This window comes from Castanea sativa, chromosome 5 (genome assembly GCF_040712315.1).
Source record: "Castanea sativa cultivar Marrone di Chiusa Pesio chromosome 5, ASM4071231v1".
In the NCBI taxonomy this organism is placed as follows: Eukaryota; Viridiplantae; Streptophyta; class Magnoliopsida; order Fagales; family Fagaceae; genus Castanea; species Castanea sativa.
In genome coordinates, this window is record NC_134017.1 from 412,938 (window position 1) to 432,671 (window position 19,734).

At 32.8% G+C, this 19,734-nt stretch overlaps 1 pseudogene; it reads left to right on the plus strand.

The window, feature by feature from the left end:
• The first annotated feature begins 1,965 nt into the window (after nucleotides 1-1,965).
• Nucleotides 1,966-19,118, plus strand: LOC142637249 (disease resistance protein RPS4B-like; annotated as a pseudogene).
• Nucleotides 19,119-19,734: the final 616 nt, after the last annotated feature.

Below are 19,734 nucleotides of genomic sequence, written 5' to 3' on the forward strand. Positions count from 1 at the left end.
CATTGTTCTTGAATTGGGCTTGATATTTTTATGAATTTGGATGGTTTAACAACAATTATTGTAGAGGCTTTGCTGAGATGATGTTGAATGGGTCTACACTGTCTTGTATTGCAAGTTGTTTTTTTGGTAAATATCATCTTCTTGCTTAGAGATTTGATTAAATGGTATGTCAAATAATTTCCTATGCCAAAAATATGTATGTCATAATGCCAATTTTGGTTTTTAAACTGTTTATCCTATTGACCACCTAAAGGGTAAGACATACGTTGTTTTTGTTGGTCGTGTGCTTGGGGTGTATGACACATAGGAAGTAGTTTATGCCCAAGTTCATCAATATTCTGGAGCCAACCACAAGGCGTTTAAGCATAAAATGGATGCAGAAATTGCTTTTATGAAGTTGTGGCAGATTGATGGTGGGAATGTGTAACAAGGTTCGTAATTCAGTACATATTCTACTCATTCCTGCTCAAGTTCTAGTACTCCTTCAACTGAAGAGAGTTCTAGAATAGGAGATGTTAAATAAGATTTATTGAAATATCAATTAGATATCGCAATTAAGCAGCAGAACCATGCATTGAAGATTGCAAAGTTGAATGCAAGAATGCTAAACGCAGTGGCATCTCAAGTCTTGCCTGATGATGAGCTCAATAAAATGACGCATCTAAACTTGAGTGAATGACCATGAAAGTTGTGTTAGGGTTGTGATTTTTGTATGTGAGTACCTCTATCATTTTATGAAAAATTTGGATGTGTATATGTTCATATTTTTTGTGATTGGAATTTTGTAATGGATGTGCATATATGATGTGTGTAGATATTTTGAAATGCTCAATTGTAATATAGGTATATTTTTTTGGCATTTTCCTATAAAATGTTTTACATTGTGGGGCCAAACGCAGAAAAATATTTTTTGGAAAAATGCTTTTACATGCACGACCAAATATTGAAAAATACTTTTCCAGTGTACTTTCTAGAAGCCAAAACAAATATCTGAAAAATATTTTCAACTGAAAATATTTTACACTTGAAAAAGTTTTTACATCTTACTAAACACAACCTTATTTTCATTCATTTTTAAGTTATACATTTTTTTAAATCAAGTCATAAACATTTAAGCAAAATAAATACTTTTAATTTTTATTTAATTATCCCATACATCACATGGTCAGTGACTAATTTTAATTTTAAATAACATGTCATTAGATACATTCGAAAATATATCCAATTTAAACTACATACGAATCTAGACTAGAGTTGCAGTATACATAAAAAAATTGGGGGTAATCACATTAAAGCAGCGTTTGGATACTGTGTTTCAACGTCCAGCGTCTGCGTTTTTTTTTTTTTTTTTTCTTGGACAACGCCTCTTGCACTGTTCATTGTCCATGAACAGTGCATTTAGGCTTATGAATAATACCAAGCGCATGAACAGTAAATTTTTAATTATTTTTTTATTGTTTTCAGTTTTCAACAAAATAAGCGGTATCCAAGTGGACCCTAAACGCACCTGTGGTTTGGCCTGAAATCACTTTGTCTACCCGTGGTTTAAAAAACGTTACTTTACCCACTTGAGGTATGTTCTGTTTGTTTTCCATAATCCACCTCTGTTAAAATTAGGGGTAAATAAGTATTTTTGCTCAAATTTTATGTCTCTCTCCTCCCAAGCCAAAAAATAGCACAAAAATGAAGAGAAACAAGATCAAAAAGTGGTATTGGTCTCTCTCTCAATTCACATAAATCTCGAACATGAAGAACATGCCCAAAAAAATAAAACCCAAATCAACCTACACAATGAACCGAACAACACAATATTGCCGCAAATTGTATAAATGGGCTCCTTGGTAATATCGAGACAAATTCAATTTGCACCCATTGTTTTCTCATATATATATATATATATGTATATATATATTATATTCCCAACGGTGCAGACTCCAGTGGTCTTCATCAATTTGTCCTGCCTTCATGGCCCAAGAAACCTATTTTTCTTCATCCCCATCCAACCAAGCATGGAGTTATGATGTCTTTGTCAGTTTCCGTGGTGAAGATACCCGCTATAAGTTTACCGACCACCTATTTGCCGCGTTGGACTGAAGCAGGATTCACAGCTTTGAAGATAACGAAAAGCTTGAGAGAGGGAAAGATATTTGGACGAAGCTAGAGAAGGCAATACAGAAGTCCAGGATTGTTGTTATAGTCTTTTTGGAAAACTATGCTGATTCAAGATGGTGTCTCGAAGAGCTGGGGAAGATCATGGAATGCAAACGGAATCTGCAACAAATTGTACTGCCCGTTTTCTACGAGGTTGATCCTTCCCACCTTTGAAATCAGAAGGGGAGTTTAGAGAAAAAGTTTGTCAGGCATGAGAAGCATTTTGGGGCGGGCAAGGTGGACAGGTGGAGGGCTGCTTTAACTGAGGCTACAAGCTTGTTTGGCTGGGACTCGCAAAATCCTGCACATCGGTAATTCATTTTTAATAAAAATTTTGTTTAGGAGTCACAAAAAAAATTTAAATGAAAATTTTTTTAATAAAAGGAAAATTTGAATATATTGAATTATTATATGATAGTTCATCATAAGTAATTATTGCCATTGTGGCTAGCTATGACCATTTTATTTTGTTAAGTATGTCTACTATTTTTATTTTTATGTAGTTATTATTATCTATTTGTGTTTATTTTTATAAAAATATTTTAAACTAAATGAATAAACTTAACTCCTTGGCTTTGTATTAATTATTGACGCACATGTATAAAAAAAATTATTGACACGCATAACTACTCTCATTCATATATAAATAATACACTACGTGTCTACTTGACCAATCAAATACTTGAATAGTCACTAACTTTAGAAATTTTTTCTTAAACTTTTCTGACTTTATAACGAACAATTATTAAAACATGATAACAATACACACACATGCAACAAACCCTCTCTATTACTAAATTACATAAAGTTATCTTATATTTAGGATCATGGTAACGGATGCCCTTAGGGCAATTGTTATATTTCCTATGAAAGTGGTATCAAAACATTTCCATTTTATTTATATTATAGACACATACTTCTACGCACATCATAATTTACACAAATAACATTATAACAAAAAGTAATGCACACAATCAATATTAGAAAAACTCACACGCATATAATATAAATATATAATAAAGAGTGACATTTATAATTCGCAAACACTTTCTCTTACACTTAGAGTTGGAAATACTTGTAATAAGGGTGTAAAAAATTTAAGTCAGGATGTGAAAAATGATATTTTTAAGAATAAATTAAAGTATTAAACTAACAAAAAAATATTAAATAAAAAAATTTGAAGTCAAGGGGTTCATTTGAACCCCTTGAACACTAGTGCTTATCATGAGACGCATATGTTAGAGCATCCACAAGCCATAAAAAAACAGCTTTATCTATTTTACCTTCTCACTTTATAATACACCTAACATTAATACATCAATGGATCTGTATTTTTAGCTATTTGATTAAAATAATATAAAAAAACCATTAAAAAGCAGTTAGAACACAACCAAAAAAAGATTTTTTTATTAAGAAGTAATGTGAACACAATAACTTAATAATAATATATATATATATATATTTTTTTTTACATATGAGCTACGGTGCGCAGACAGTGCACAACCAAAAGTAACTGTGCAATATAGCTGTGGAGCAAAAAAATATAACTTTGGCTCCACCAATGTCGTCACATTTTGGTATTTAGCGGTGCTAAAAAAAGCAATATAGCTTTTCAGCACCACTACCAATACTAGTGCTCTTAGTGAGATATAAGTCTTATGAGATCGACACATACAATATTTTTCTCTCATTTACATTTTACACCATTGATTTTGAATAGGATTCAATATTATATAAAACAACTTATTATAAAACAACTCATTTACTTGGTGATTGATAAAAGAATTTAGATGCACTTTTAGTGGTATATAACTTATTTTAATGTGACAATATAACTTGTTTAAATAACACACATGAGAAAATAATTTAGTTTCAAGTCATTTTAGAGCTATTTTTCTCCAACTCATTATAAGATGATTGAATACATCATTCATGTTTAGTTTTAGTCTTATGACTTTTTTAATAAGTTATGTGATTTGTTTAAATAATATGCATGGATAGTTTTATAAAGTACCATGTAGTGGGTCTAAGGAAATAGCTCTCATCTGGTTTGAAGCTAAACTTTGTCTATACACATGGATGATTTTATTAGTCACTGTGTAATGGGTTGGAGGAGATTTTCCAAACCGGTTTGAAGAAAAATTTTGTCCATTACTTTTGAAGTAGTTTATTCGTTATCCAAAACTACACACAACCAATTACATTTTGTGGGATTTTGCTGATTTTTTATGTTTTCTAGGTTAGTTTCATCTTATTAAATTATCACTGACTTCTATTTTATGGTGGATGCATGTTGGCAGTTGTGAGTCAAAACTTATAGAAAAAATTATTAAATACATTGTCAACAAACTAAATAAGATGACACACCTTACTATTGCACCCTATCCAGTTGGGATTGAGTCTTGAGTGCAAGAACTCAATAAGCTGTTAAGTAGTAGTTCAAGTGAAGTTTGCATGATTGGAATTTAGGGGATTGGCAGCATTGGCAAAACAACAATCGCCAAAGCAATATATACAACTACAAAGAAACTTTGATGGAATTTGCTTTCTTGAAAATGTAGGAGGAGATTCTAAGCACCCAAAAGGTCTGATTCATTTCCAGGAGAAAATTCTCTCCAGCATCCATGTAAATGACAATAGAAAAATAACACTTGTTGATCAAGGAACTACGGTTTTGAAAGATAGAGCATGGTGTAAAAGGGTTCTTCTTGTTCTTGATAATGTGGATCACCAGGACCAATTAGATAAATTGGCCATTAAGCGAAGTTATTTTCAACCCAGAAGTATAATTATCATTACAATAAGAGATAATTATATGCTCAAATTGGCTAAGGTGGATGAGTCTAAGATATATATGCCACCGACATTGGATTACCTTGAGTCTATTAAGCTCTTCAGTTGGCATGCATTTGAAAAAGACCTCCTAATGAAGATTATGCAGAGTTGTCAGAGCAAGTAATAGGTTATGCTGGAGGGCTTCCATTGGTACTTAAAGTTTTGGGTTCCAATTTGTTTGAGAAGAGCATAGATGAATGGGAAGGTACATTGGAAAAATTAAAAGTAATACCTGAGAGTTTTAATTCACTATGTGACACACAGAAAGAGTTGTTTCTAGATCTTGCATGCTTCATTGTTGGAATGAAAAAAAATTATGCTTTCAAAATACTCCGGGACTCGTATTCAGGCCTTAAAAATGATCTAGAGGTTTTGGTCCGTCAATGTCTTGTAGCAATTGATTGCTTAAACCAGTTGACAATGCATGATATGATTAGAGACATGGGTAGAGAAGTTGCCCGCAGAGAATGCAGCCGATTGTGGAATCATAAGGATGTCCTTGATGTATTGGAACATGACGAGGTAAGATTTAGATGCTTAAGTTGATTGGATAAGAATTTAGGGCCAACTTACCTTATTTAGAGAAATAATAGATGATTTACTTACTGTATTGCACACCACTAGAAGAATTGTAGACATAGTACCTGTTTCTCAAATTGTGTGTTGTAGAGTCACTTTGCCTTTGCACTACATATGTTTTGTATGCGATACAAACATATATTTAACCAACAACTTTTCTTTATGCTTACTTGCAACCCGAAATGATTCCAACTTCTTCTCCAAGATGGATTTCAATTTCCTTATCGATCTCATCCATCAAAACCTCATTTGTGTCCTCCAAATCAGTCATTTCTCAACATGGGTTCTTCTTGCAAACCTCGGTTTCTTTTCTTCTCAATTCTCATTCTTTCTCAATCAATGCCAGAGCCGCTATCTATGATTAATGGGATTCGATTATACGTAGCTTGTACTATGTCAACGATTATTGCAATTGAGAGTAAGGCAAGACGATATTAGTCGTAGTTAGATTTTTTACAAATGTTTGCCCATCTTTTCAAACATTTGCATGAATATTGTAGGGACCATGTCACCTATTTACAATAGTGATGGTCCTTTTTTGTTTTGAATCAATATTGATAGAAGTCACTCCTAATTAAAACATATGATATATAAAGCTTAAATCCATCACATATATGTGATAAAATATGGTATACCAGTGAAAAAGATAAAGAAAATTATTTAAATAAAAAGAAATAATATTAGCACAAAGATGTAACCAAAGAAATATTGAATATAATGCAATAATACCATATCGATTGAGAGAAAGAGAGATGATTACAAAAAATATTAATACAAGCGGGTTTTATTTGTATTTTTTACTTTTTATATAATAATACCAAGAGGTAGCAATTAAGCTACAAGAACATTAAAAGACCTATTCTTATTATAGAACACGTAAGATTATGTTGACAATATCTTAAGATGACGTTATCTTAGAAATTATAATGAAAGAAATATCGATTAGCTTCGCTATTTTGGAAGTGTAATTTTTTTTTTTGATAGTTTTTGGAAGTGTAATAAGATTGTGTATTTGCAGCGTTTCTTGCAAGAAGCATTTTCTCGTGTACATCCTCTATATCGGTTTAGCAATTTGAAATTTGAGTCTATCTAGTGGGTCTGTGAATTGTATAAGAAGATTTCTGATTTCACCACGGGCATCTTCTATGACATCCAAGTTCAAAATAGTAGAAATGAGTCCTTGCCTATATAGAAGAGTTGTAGTTCTGTCTAGGTCTTATAGTAAAGCTGACACACAAAAATCGTAGTCCATGGACTTATTACAAACGCTTTCAATAAGGGCTCGATCTGCATTAGAAACATCGTAGAAAAGAGAGGTGACCAGTAGAGGGATTATCAAGATTGATAGGTAACTAATTGGAGATGCCATTTTTTTTAAGGTTCTTTGTCAAGAATGATATTGTTGATTCATGTATCTTGTGGCTTCCTATTTATAAAATATTAGGTTGGCATGAGATAGAGTTGTTTTCCACTAAGATTTGTTGGCATGGAAAACAACTCTGTTCCATGCCAAGTTAAATAAGAGAAGTTAAATGAAAATTTTCCTTTGACCCATTATTTTTATGTACTACTAAACACAAGAAAGTGTGAAAAACCATCGAAATAGGCAACATTGAAATTTATAGAAAAGGAATCATTTCCTAAAAAGAATTTTTTTTTAGAAAACTATCCCATTTTCCAATATTTGGTAACAATCTCTTCGTGCTTTCTTGTAACCCAAAATTTCTTCTCCAAGATGGACTTCAATTGCCTTACCAATCCCTTCTGTCAAAACTTTATTTGGGTCCTCCAAATCATCCATTTCTCAACATGGGTTCTCCTTGCAATCCTCAACTTTTCTTAGGTTTTTTTCCTCGATTCTCGCTCTTTCATAGTCAAGGCCAGAGCCCCTATCTATGATTTTTGGGATTCAATCATACGTAGCTTGTACTATGTCAATAATTATTGCAATTGAGAGTAAGGCAAGACGATGTTAGTCGTAGTCCTCAGATTTCTTACAAATATTTTCCCATCTTTTCAAACATTTGCATGAATATTGTGGGGACCATGTTACCTACTTATAATAGTGATAGTCCTTTTTTTTCTTTTTGGATCAATATTGATAGAAGTCACTCCTGATTAAAATATATGATATTTAAAAATTAAATCCATCACATATATGTGATAAAATATGGTATACCAATAAAACAGATAAAGAAAATAATTTAAAGAAAAGAAATAATATTAACACAAAGATGTAATCAAAGATATATTGAATATAATGCAATAATACCATATTGATTAAGAGAAAGAGAGATGATTACAAAAAAAAATATTAATACAAGCAGGTTTTTATTTATTTTTTATTTTTTATGTAATAATATTAAGATATAGTGATTGAGTTACAAGGACCTTAGCAGGCCTACTCTTATTATAGATCACATAAGATTATGTTGACAATATTTTAAGATGACAATAGCATATTAAGTATAACATTAGAAATATTGATTAGCTTCGCTATTTTATGAGTGTGATCTACTATTGGTGATACATGCGTCGGGGGGCTCGCAAATTGATTATCACAATCTATAATTTTCTGTTTTGCACTCGCAAGTATTTTTGCCTCTTCCGAATAGGATTGAGAACCTGCAGCATTTCTTGCACGTTGCATTATGTCAGATATATCATCTATATAGGTTTGACAATTTGAAATTCGAGTCCTATCCACTGGGTCTGTGACTCCCACAAGAAAATTTCCGATTTCACCATTGACAGTTGATATCATCTTCAAGCTTACAGAAGTAGAAATGATTCCTAGCCTATATAGAACATTTGTAAGACCCTCTGGGTCTGAAAGTAAAACTGACATGCAAAAATCATGGTCCCAGGTCTGTTTGCAAACCTTTTCAAGAAGGGGTCGATCTCCATTAGAAACATCATAGAAAAGAGAGGTGACTAGTAGAGGGATTACCAAGATTGATATGCAACTAATTGGAGAGGCCATTTTTTTTCTTGTTTCTGAAGTTCTTTGTCAAGAAAGATATTGTTGATTCACGTATCTTTTGGCTTCCTATCTATAATATATTAGGTTGGCATGAGATAGTTATTTTCCACTAAGATAGGCTGGCATGGAAAACAACCTTGTTCCATGCTAAGTTAAGTAAGATATTTTAAACGATAATTTTCCTTTGACCCCTTATTTTTAGATACTAAACACAAGAAAGTTCAAAAAACCATCCAAATAAATGACATTAGAATTTATAGAAAAGGAATCATTTCCCTAAAAGCATGTTTTTTCTAGAAAACTATCTCATTTTTCAATATTTCGTAACAATCTCAAAATGAGTTGGAAAATTATCTTTAAATTATCTTTATTTAGCTTGGCAGAGATAGAGTTATTTTCCAAAAGAAAACAACTCTATCTATATTTGAATTACCTTTTTTTAGCTTGATGTGAGAAAGTTTTTTTTTTTTTTTTTTCCGTTTGTTTTCTAACATGGGGATGAAGTTGCTTCTCTTCATGCTTGCTTGCAACCCAAAATGTATCCAACTTCTTCTCCAAAATGGACTTCAATTGCCTTACCAATCCCATCCATCAAAACTTTATTTAGGTCCTCCAAATAATCCATTTCTCAACATGGGTTCTCCTTGCAATCCTCAACTATTCCTGGGTTTCCTTTTTTTTTCTCGATTCTCGCTCTTTCACAGTCAACACCAGAGCCCCTATCTACGATTTATGGGATTCGATCATACGTAGCTTGTACCATGTCAACGATTATTGCAATTGAGAGTAAGGCAAGATGATGTTAGTCGTAGTCCTCAGATTTCTCACAAATGTTTGGCCATCTTTTCAAACATTTGCATGAATATTGTAGGGACTTGTAGTCCTCAAATTTCTTGCAAATGTTTTCCTATATTTTGAAACATTTGCATGCAAATTGTGGAGACCATGTCACCTATATATAATAATGATGGTCCTTTTTTTTTTTTTTTTTTTTTTTTTATATCAATATTGACAGAAGTCATTCCTAATTAAAATATATGATATATAAAAATTAAATCCATCATATATATGTGATAAAATATGGTATACAAGTGAAAAAGATAAAAAAAAAATTAAATAAAAAGAAATAATATTAACAAAAAGATGCAACCAAAGATTATTGAATATAATGCAATAATTCTCTATTGATTGAGAGAAAGAGAGAAGATTGCAAATAAATATTAATACAAGTAGGTCTTTATTTATTTATTTATTTTTATATATATATATATATATATATATATATATATATATATATATATATATATATAATAACCCATTATGATAATCTATTCATAATAATAAAATGTCATAAATAAATTTAAAAGAAGACCATCCAAGGTTTGCTATTTTGAGGTGGCTATCCGAGCAACCTTGTCTACTTCTGAATTCTCTTCCCTTAGCATTTGGACGAACAAAGTTTTTCAAAATGACTGGCCATTTGGATGGTTAACTTTTCGTATTTTTGCATTCGTTCCTCTTTTCCTTCTTATTCATGGTTCACTTGCACGACGATGGGCTTGGAGTCACTTTTAACCACTGAGCTTTTGAAACCCAAAGTTTTGGCTAGTCTTAAGCTGGTGAGTATTGCTTCATATTATGCTTCATTATTTGTGGTAAAAAATTAAAGTTGTACTCCATATTTGAGGACGTCCTTATCAGGAGATATTAAGATGATTCCTATGCCTCCCAATTCTTTGACAGACAATCCATTAGTGTGAATTGTCCAAAATTGTGTCTGGTCATCACTTGAAAAAGTGAATTCAACAATAAATTCTACCAATACCTATTGTTGACCAAGGTCTATTCTCGATGTTGTACTGATTGAGCTCAATGACCCATTGCACTAGGCATCCAGTTGTGTCTAGTTTATTCATAGCCTTCTTGATAAGTTAATCTGTCATTATGATGATTGGATGTGACTGGAAGTATGGATGGAGCTTACTTAACACTACAATCAATGCAAATGATACCTTCTCTAGACAAGTGTATTTTACTTCTACACCTTGGAGGGCTTGGCTTAGTTTTATAAAGTACCATGTAGTGGGTCTAAGGAAATAGCTCTCATCTAGTTTGGAGCTAAACTTTGTCTATACACATGGATGATTTTATTAGTCACTGTGTAATGGGTTGGAGGAGATCTTCCAAACCGGTTTAAAGAAAAATTTTGTCCATTACTTTTGAAGTAGTTTATTCGTTATCCAAAAATAGACACAACCAATTACATTTTGTGGGATTTTGCTGATTTATTATGTTTTCTAGGTTAGTTTCATCTTATTAAATTATCACTGACTTCTATTTTATGGTGGATACATGTTGGCAATTGTGAGTCAAAATTTATAGAAGAAATTATTGAATACATTATCAGCAAACTAAATGAGATGACATACCTTAATGTTGCACCCTATCCAGTTGGGATTGAGTCTCGAGTGTAGGAACTTAATAAGCTGTTAAGTAGTAGTTCAAGTGAAGTTTGCATGGTTGGAGTTTGGGGGATTGGCGGCATTGGCAAAACAACAATTGCCAAAGCTATATATAACCAACTACAAAGAAACTTTGATGGAAGTTGCTTTCTTGCAAATGTAGGAGGAGATTCTAAGCACCCAAAAGGTTTGATTCATTTACAAGAGAAAATTCTCTCCAGCATCCATGCAAATGACAATACAAAAATAACACTTGTTGATCAAGGAACTACGGTTTTGAAAGATAGAGCATGGTGTAAAAGGGTTCTTCTTGTTCTTGATAATGTGGATCACTAGGACCAATTAGATAAATTGGCCATTAGGCGAAGTTATTTACAACTAGGAAGTACAATTATCATTACAACAAGAGATAAGTCTATGCTCAAATTGGCTAAGGTGAATGAGTCTAAGATATATATGCCACCAACATTGGATTACCATGAGTCTATTAAGCTCTTCAGTTGGCATGCATTTGAAAAAGACCATCCTAATGAAGATTATGCAGAGTTGTCAGAGCAAGTAATAGGTTATGCTGGAGGACTTCCATTGGTACTTACAGTTTTGGGTTCCAATTTGTCTGACAAGAGCATGGATGAATGGGAAGGTACATTGGAAAGATTAAAAATAATACCTGACAAAGAAATTCAAGAGTTTTAATTCACTATGTGACACATAGAAAGAGTTGTTTCTAGATCTTGCATGCTTCATTGTTGGAATGAAAAAAAAGTATGCTTTCAAAATACTCCAAGACTCATATTTAGGCCTTAAAAGTGATCTAGGGGTTTTGGTCCATCAATGTCTTGTTGCATTGATTGCTCGAACTGGTTGACAATGCATCATGTGATTAGAGACATGGGTAGAGAAGTTGCCCGCAGAGAATGCAGTCAACTATGGAATCATGAGGATGCCCTTGATGTATTGGAACATGACGAGGTAAGATTCAGATGCTTATGTTGATTGGATAAGAATTTAGGGCCAACTTAACTTATTTAGAGAAATAATAGATGATTTACTTACTGTATTGCACACCACTAGAAGAACCGTAGACATAGTACCTATTTCTTAAATTGTGTGCTATAGAGTCACTTTGCCTTTGCATCACAATCAATAATAGGACGCTGCCCTGTTTTATACACAGTGGTGTGCCTACATATATATATATATGTATGTATGTATGTATGCATGCAGTTATGCATGTAAATTACAATTTCCCTAAAATATGACTTTTGCACAATGTTCTGTTCTATTAGGAAAGAAAATTAGTTAAAGGCATCATGCTGAATTGTCCTGGGGTTCACGATTTGCAAGTTGATGCCAAAGCCTTTTCAAAGATGCATCAACTAAGAGTGCTTCAACTAAATTATGAATGCTCGAAGGGGAACTTCCAATGTCCTTCCAAGAAGCTAAGATATCTAGAATGGTATGGGTTCCCTATGGAACCCATACCAGCAGACTTGTACTTGGAAAATCTTGTTGCTCTTTACATGCCCTATAGTAGCTTGATAGAACTTTGGACAGGAACCAAGGTATGCAAGTGTGTATATTCTTGCTCATATTATTTATGTATTTTGATATTTTGAATTCATATGGATATTAATTTAGTATTCCCTGGCCTTTTTTGTGTGAGGGAACAGATTTAGAAAAAGTTGAAATTTCTTGATGTCAGTCATTCCTATCACCTAAGGAGAACTCTATATTTCTCAGGCATAGATAATCTGGATGTGCTGCTTCTTAATAATTGTACTAATTTGGTTGAGGTTCACGAGTCTGTTATAGATCTCAGCAAGCTAGTTACTTTGGATCTTAAAGACTGTAAAAACCTTTGGAAGCTTCCCCTAGGTATTTACAATTTAGAGTCTCGTGTAAACCTTTCTGGCTGCACAAAGCTAGACATGGTACCGAGCTTTGGATTCAAGTGGCCATTAGCAATATGTTATTCATTTCATATATCTTCTGAAGTTCCATTGGGAAGTGTCGGTTTTATCAGAAAGCTTTTAACGCACCGTATATCTTCTGAAGTTCCATTAGAAAGTGTCTGTTTTAACCAGAAAGCTTTCCCCGCAGAAGGTCTCTTCTTTTCCTCTCTTTTGTCTGATGAAAATATAGGCTTTTGGGATTTGGATTCTCTCAATTTCAAATTGAAAAAACTCTCTATTTCAAGGTCATAATTTAAAGTTAGAATAAAAAATCTAAGGTCTACCTCATTTAAAATTTAACCATGATAAACATTTAACAATGGTTAAACTAAACTAAAGTTAATGAGTTTTAAATGGGGTGGCAAAATTTAGACCCTTGATTTATTGAACATTAAGCCATTGCAGGATTAAACATTAACGACTAACAAGGATGGTGATGATTAGACTTTCGCCTCAACTCATTGCAGGATTTCACCAAAGGTGGTGTTCAGGGGAAGCGAAGGCACTTGGAGAGTGCAGAAACTCATCATCCTTTTCATTCACAACCACCGGAACTAATTCGACCGAATCTTGAATACTGTGAAAATCTCAACCGGCTTTCCTTCGAAATTTGTCAGGTTGCGGAGATTCTATTTGGTAGAAAAATCGGCAAAAGCAGTCCAATTCTGGCTAGCAAAATGAGACAGATCATCCTGCAGGACCTGCAGTTCCTGCACGACATGAAGTTTACTCTCTCAGCTGGTATTGACATTTCCAAGGGGCTACCTCCACCAGTTAATGACAATGTTAAGGTTCGTGTAATCCCACATGCTTTTCTGGAAACTTTCTATCATCTACGCAATTTATTGTCCGTAGTACTTTCTATCAAACCAGTTGAAGCATTATGCAAACATGAATCCTATCTAAATGAGTTATAGTAGATTAGTAAAAGAATGAATCAATACCAGAATGGTGGGGATTAAAAGAACTAGAAGATTGGAGAGACAAGGCATGAAAGTATTTGTTTTCATCTTAACGTGTTTTTATCTTTTGAATTGAAATTGATATTAATTCAGAACTTTTCTTTGGGGTGGGGAAACAGATTTGTGTAAAGTACTTGCACTATGGTGTTGTCCTTCATTCCTGTCTCCCAAAGAGAATACCGAATATATTCCTAAGAATCACCAATGCCTACTTCAAGGTCCTGAAGGATCTATATGGAGAAATCTATTATGTATCCCCTTTGTGAGAGGTGGATACATGTAACACCACTTCATCTTAATTATATGGGCCAACTGATAGCTTGGTCGAGATTCATGAGGCCAGAGACTGATTGTGTATAGATTTCAAGGAGGGTTCAACCCAAAAAATATAGAGGAAGGCCATGGACCTTGGCCTCTGATTTTTCTTCTTTAAAGTTTTATTTTTATTTTTATTTAGTACTTATAATAAGTTTTTATTTATTTTTTATATAGTATAAAGAAAAAACATTTAATTCTCATTCAGGAATTAAGGGAAAATTATAGAATACTCCAAGAGTACCATAAATATATACTCACTTCTCTTACATGAATTGTGCATTCTAGCTATCATGAATTTAATAGCGGAACTCACTATTATGTGAGAGGAAGGAGTAATCATTTATGGTATATCTAGAGGAGTATGCATTTATGGTATTTTTGGAGTATTCTATAATTATCCAAACTTAAGTTGTTTTTTCTTAACAAAAAAAAAGAAAAAGAATTTAAGGTTTTTTTTTGAGAGAAAAGAAAGAAGTAAGTTGATCTAAAAAGATTCTAAAGAAACTCCTAGATAAAGGAAGAAAATACTTTTAAGTTAATAAATACTTAAAGTTTAGTGGTTTTGTGCATCAAAGAGTTGAACCACCTTAAGAAGTGTCCAAGAACCACTAGTACTTACAGGTCCTTAGTAAGCGTTTGGATATGCCAACGTTTGCGTTGAAGCTGGTGTCTGTGTTTTTTAGTGGGTCCCGTGCACTGTTCACGGGACTCACAAGTATGGAATTTATCAAAATTTTCATTAAAACAGGGTCCTACGGCACTATTCACACATTTAAAATTTATTTTACTACAGTATTTTCAGTTTTCAGCAATAAGCGGTATCCAAATAGACCCTTAATACTACCTACAATGCTCGTTGAAACAAAGGCTCTTGCCCATGTTCTTCCATTTTCTCGCTAGAAATAAGCTTGGCTAAAGAAGAAGATTTTTGGATTAATATTGTTAGTGATTCTATTTTCTTGACTAGAAAATGTTGAAAGGTTGGAATTGAAAGAAAATATATACTCTCTTTCAATTTTTTGTATTTTTTTCCTAGTTAATTTACTAAATTCATTTATAAAAAAAAAGTGAAGGCTAATATGTCTATATATATTCTTGGGGTAAAACATAATGGAGGATAATTTGATAGAGTTAATTTTTATTTTTATTTTTTAGATAGAAAGTGGAGATGTAGGGAGGTGGAATTCAAACCGTAGACATGGAATTCGAAAGAGTTAAATTAAAAGCATTATTTTTGGGTCAAATTTTTTTGTTTTTGCATTTCTCTCAATTTTTTTTTTCTCCCACTGTGGTAGTCATTCATTTGTCATTTTTTTTTCCCAAAAAAGCCATATATATCTTTTTTGTTCTCAAAGAAGATTTTTATATTTTGGTTTGAAATTAGATGTTAGCTAGGATATGCTAACATAATTTTGATTTTATAACAGAATTTAAGGTATCATGTAAATTTGAAAGAAATTTCTAAAAAATTAATAAAAAATAATTTTCAGGAATTGAAAAATGTAAAATTACATATTGATATATGATCCGGGTCATTCTATATTTCATTTTTATAGTTGGACCTCCTTCTTCCCCATTAGTCTAGCTAGCTTAAGCCAAATAGCAACTATCTAACCCAAAAAAAAAAAAAAAAATTCACAATTATGATTGTATTTTAGCAAAAAAACTATTTTACTACCAAAGAACAAAAAAATCATGTGTTATTGGAGAAGTTAAAGGTAAATTTTTAGCAACTACAGTAAACTAGTACAAATACCAGTTGACTTTAGCAAGTTGGTAAAAATAAAATACAATATTTTATTAAGATTATATCTCTTCTTTCAATTTAAAAATAATCAAATTCTCTATCTTCCTTATTATTTTAATGAGTTATTTATATTATTTTAAATGAAGTTATAAAAAATAGAACATTTAATATTTGGTGTATTGTAAAGTAAGGTGTTAAAATAGATAAAGTAGTTTTTTGAAATGCTAAAAGCTAAAATTTTTAATACCACCACTGTGAATGCTCTAACTTCAAAAAACAAAATCCTAGCCAGCCTAGTATTAAAAACAAGCATTATTTTGTTTTTGTTTTTGTCTTTGTTGGTAGATGATTGCATTTTAATGTATTTGAAAACAATAGTTTTGTGTATTTAAAATTTTTTAATACTATATGGATGTTTATTTGGATTTTTTTTCCTTATACTCTGGCCTCCAGTAACTTACAATTCTGGATCCGTCCCTGTATATGATTAAGTTTAAATGTAGAAAACAAAATGATTGTATTCTTTTTTTTGGTTAATAATGAATAGACACTACTTTTATTTTTCATGTACTAATTTGTCTACAATCTTTGTATAGGTGCAGTTATCCTTGCAAAACCCGTTTGAATATATGATTGTTGCAAGCGGTTGGGCAGCTCAAGTTTTTTATCTTGGCATTCTCTCCATGAGAGAAAAAGATGGACGTTATCTCAGAACTCGAAAGGACTCTAAAATCTATCCACGTCGTTTGAAAGTTACATTCAATTTCCTTAATCAACTCACGAGTCTTGATTTGAGCCTATGCAGAAGATTTCAATCACTTGATGAGCTTCCAACAGGTTTACAAGCGATGGATGCAAGCAACACCACGTCCCTTGTATGGATTTTTACTGGACTAAATTGGGAACTATCAAAATAGCTGCAATGTTTTGGCTGCTCCAAAGTGCTCAAGAAGACTAGTACTAGTAACCCAAAAAACAGGATTCTTAATGTATCTCTCTTGTCTCTATTCTTGTTTGGTCGAATTTGGTTTTTGGACCAAAATTCATTTCTAATGATTTTAATGTATTAGGAATTGATTGGAACCAATAGTTTTAGTGTTTTCCGCCCCGGGGGTGAGTTTCCAGACTGGTTTGACACCCTGGTGGTGAGTAAGGGATCAATTTTACCTTTTGTTGTGCTCTCACTAGTGAAGCAAGAGATTCGAGGATGGTTTCTATATGCTGTATTTGCAAGCAGCTTTCATGATATTCACGGATTCACTGTTTCCTATAAATTCAAAAATAAAACCAAGGGCATTGAGTGGTAGTGTCAACAAAAAAATAGTCGTGTAATACCATGTCAAGAACATATGTGGTTGCAATTTGTACCGCTACATCATATGCCACATCTGTTGGAAGCCAGAGATGAAGTGGAGTATTCAATATGCGTAAGCGGTGGTTTCCAAGTGAAGAAGTTTGGGGTCAACCTAATTTATGAGAATGATAAGAAAGATTGCTACTCCTATGTTGAAGCAATGGTCAAGAATGCATCACTTCCTTATAAGGATGATTTTCTAGATGCAGATGTTTCAACAGATCAACTGATGGCTGGTGATAAGAAAATCAACCCTTTTGATTTACAAGTCAACTTTAATAACCCTCAAGACTTAGATTGCGTTTGGCATTGGCTTAAAAAATCAGTTTAATAACCCGCAAGACTTAGAAAATCCGACCGTTGTTCCTAAGGACCACAGTGCTCTTGCGGAGGCTGAGGTAATTGTTGTGGAAACACCTATCCTTTACCGTCTTAGCCAAATGGCTCATATCCTATGGTCTTCACATTGTTCTTGCCGAGTTAGAGTTTTCCTAATGTTAGATTAATAATTAAATAATAAAATAGATCATTTCTAGGTTTTTTTTAGAAGAATAGTAATTTTTTATAGTATCAAAACAAGTTTTTTGAATTCAAATTATTCTACCTTTCATTCAAAAGTTAAAAATTTCACGTATTGGATAATAATTCAAAAAATTATTTTTGTTTAATTAAAGGACTAAATTTTCTCAATTAGATTTTGGAGAGTAATACATAAAAAAGTGCTAATGTTATTTCCTATTTATACTTAGTAGAGTAAATGATTAACATAAAAAGAGTATCACTGAGCTCCTACAAGTGCTATGACAGAATTAAAACCAACTGTATTTGTTATAACCACTCTAACTAACTTCCACTAATAGAACTAACTTAGTGTCTGTAACGTGCTTCCCACGGCTGCATTTCCACGTTTTCTTTTTCTTTTCTTTTTTTTATAGCCGTAGTTGTTGACTTTTCTTCAGTGTACAATGCATATAGTGGGTCCCGTGCACTGTTCACGGGACTCACAAACTTCCCTTTTTAGCAAAATTTTCATTAAAAATGAGCCCCATAAAAAAAAAAAATCTTATTGTTAATATGTATACTTACACACACTATTCACAATTTGACATCTCATATACTGTACAAAAAAAAAAAAGTTGTAAAATTTTTATTGTCTTGTTATTTTATTTGACTCATGGCTCACTATTTAATTTTGGGGCTTCCCCAATCCTCATATTCTTATAGGATGGACTTTCCGAATGTTGTAGGAAACGTAGTTGGAGTGACTTCCATGAAAATCAGCCAGGGACTACAGTTTTTGAGGGCGGGGCTCCCTTTGAGCTGAATATGTACTCATCAGGTATTCCATGAATGAACTTTGAGAGCCTAACTAAGCGCCTAAGAAGTCTGGAGGCTGAGCGAATGTCATGGGAGCAGGTAGAGCGCCAAATTCTGCACCATTAGAATGCTACTTTGGAGAGAGAGAATTTTCGCCTTCGTATGGAATTAGCAAATGCCAGGCAATTTGCTCCTCAACTCCACATGGGTCTTCCCCGTCCACACTTGGCATTCGAGAGGGCTTCTTCTTCAGCATCAGCCTCTATTCAACCTACAATTGCAGCCACTACTCTTGTGGCTTCGACGAGAACAAACACTCTTGGTTTGGATTATCCTAATTTCCTTGCCAGACCAGTTCTTGCTTCCAAAGCATCAATAACCCATCAGTATCTTCTCCACCTAATGGAGGCTCTCACCTCCCACAATTGACATGCCTTTTTCTTTTGGCAAGTTGAGGGTTTTGTTATCATTAACTTGTACATTGACTTGAAGTATATATAGAAATGTTTTATTTAAGATATTTTTTTTTTGATATCTCCAATTCTCATAATTTTGTTGTTGGTAATATTGCTTAGGTATGAAAATCGCCAATGAGAGGTAATGATACAATTTTCCGACAACAAAGCTTTGTGGGCTTTGTAATTTTGCACGTACCGATTTAGGACATGCCAGGTATTTAGAGTTCATTTAGGAATAGCTTATTTAGCTTTTTGCTGAAAATATGTTTAAGGATATTTGTATCTTGAAAAAATTTGAAAAAGTAAAAAAATACAGTAAAAAATGAAATTTTAAAAAGTTGTACATAAAAGTTTAAAAAGCTAAAATCTATAAGCTGATACCAAACACACTCTTAGTTTAGTCCACTGGTTAATGATAGGAAATTTTGGAAATGAGAAGATGAGGAGGTCATGGAGATTGTTGAGAAAGCAAAAACCCAAGGAATTGGAAAAAACAAATTTCAAATTTTCACAAGAAAAAACAAAATAGAGAAGGAAAACTTTCTTAGATATTAGGCCATTTCAATAATGAGAAATATGAGTTTTTCTTCTTTGAAGTTATGTTTAAATGGGG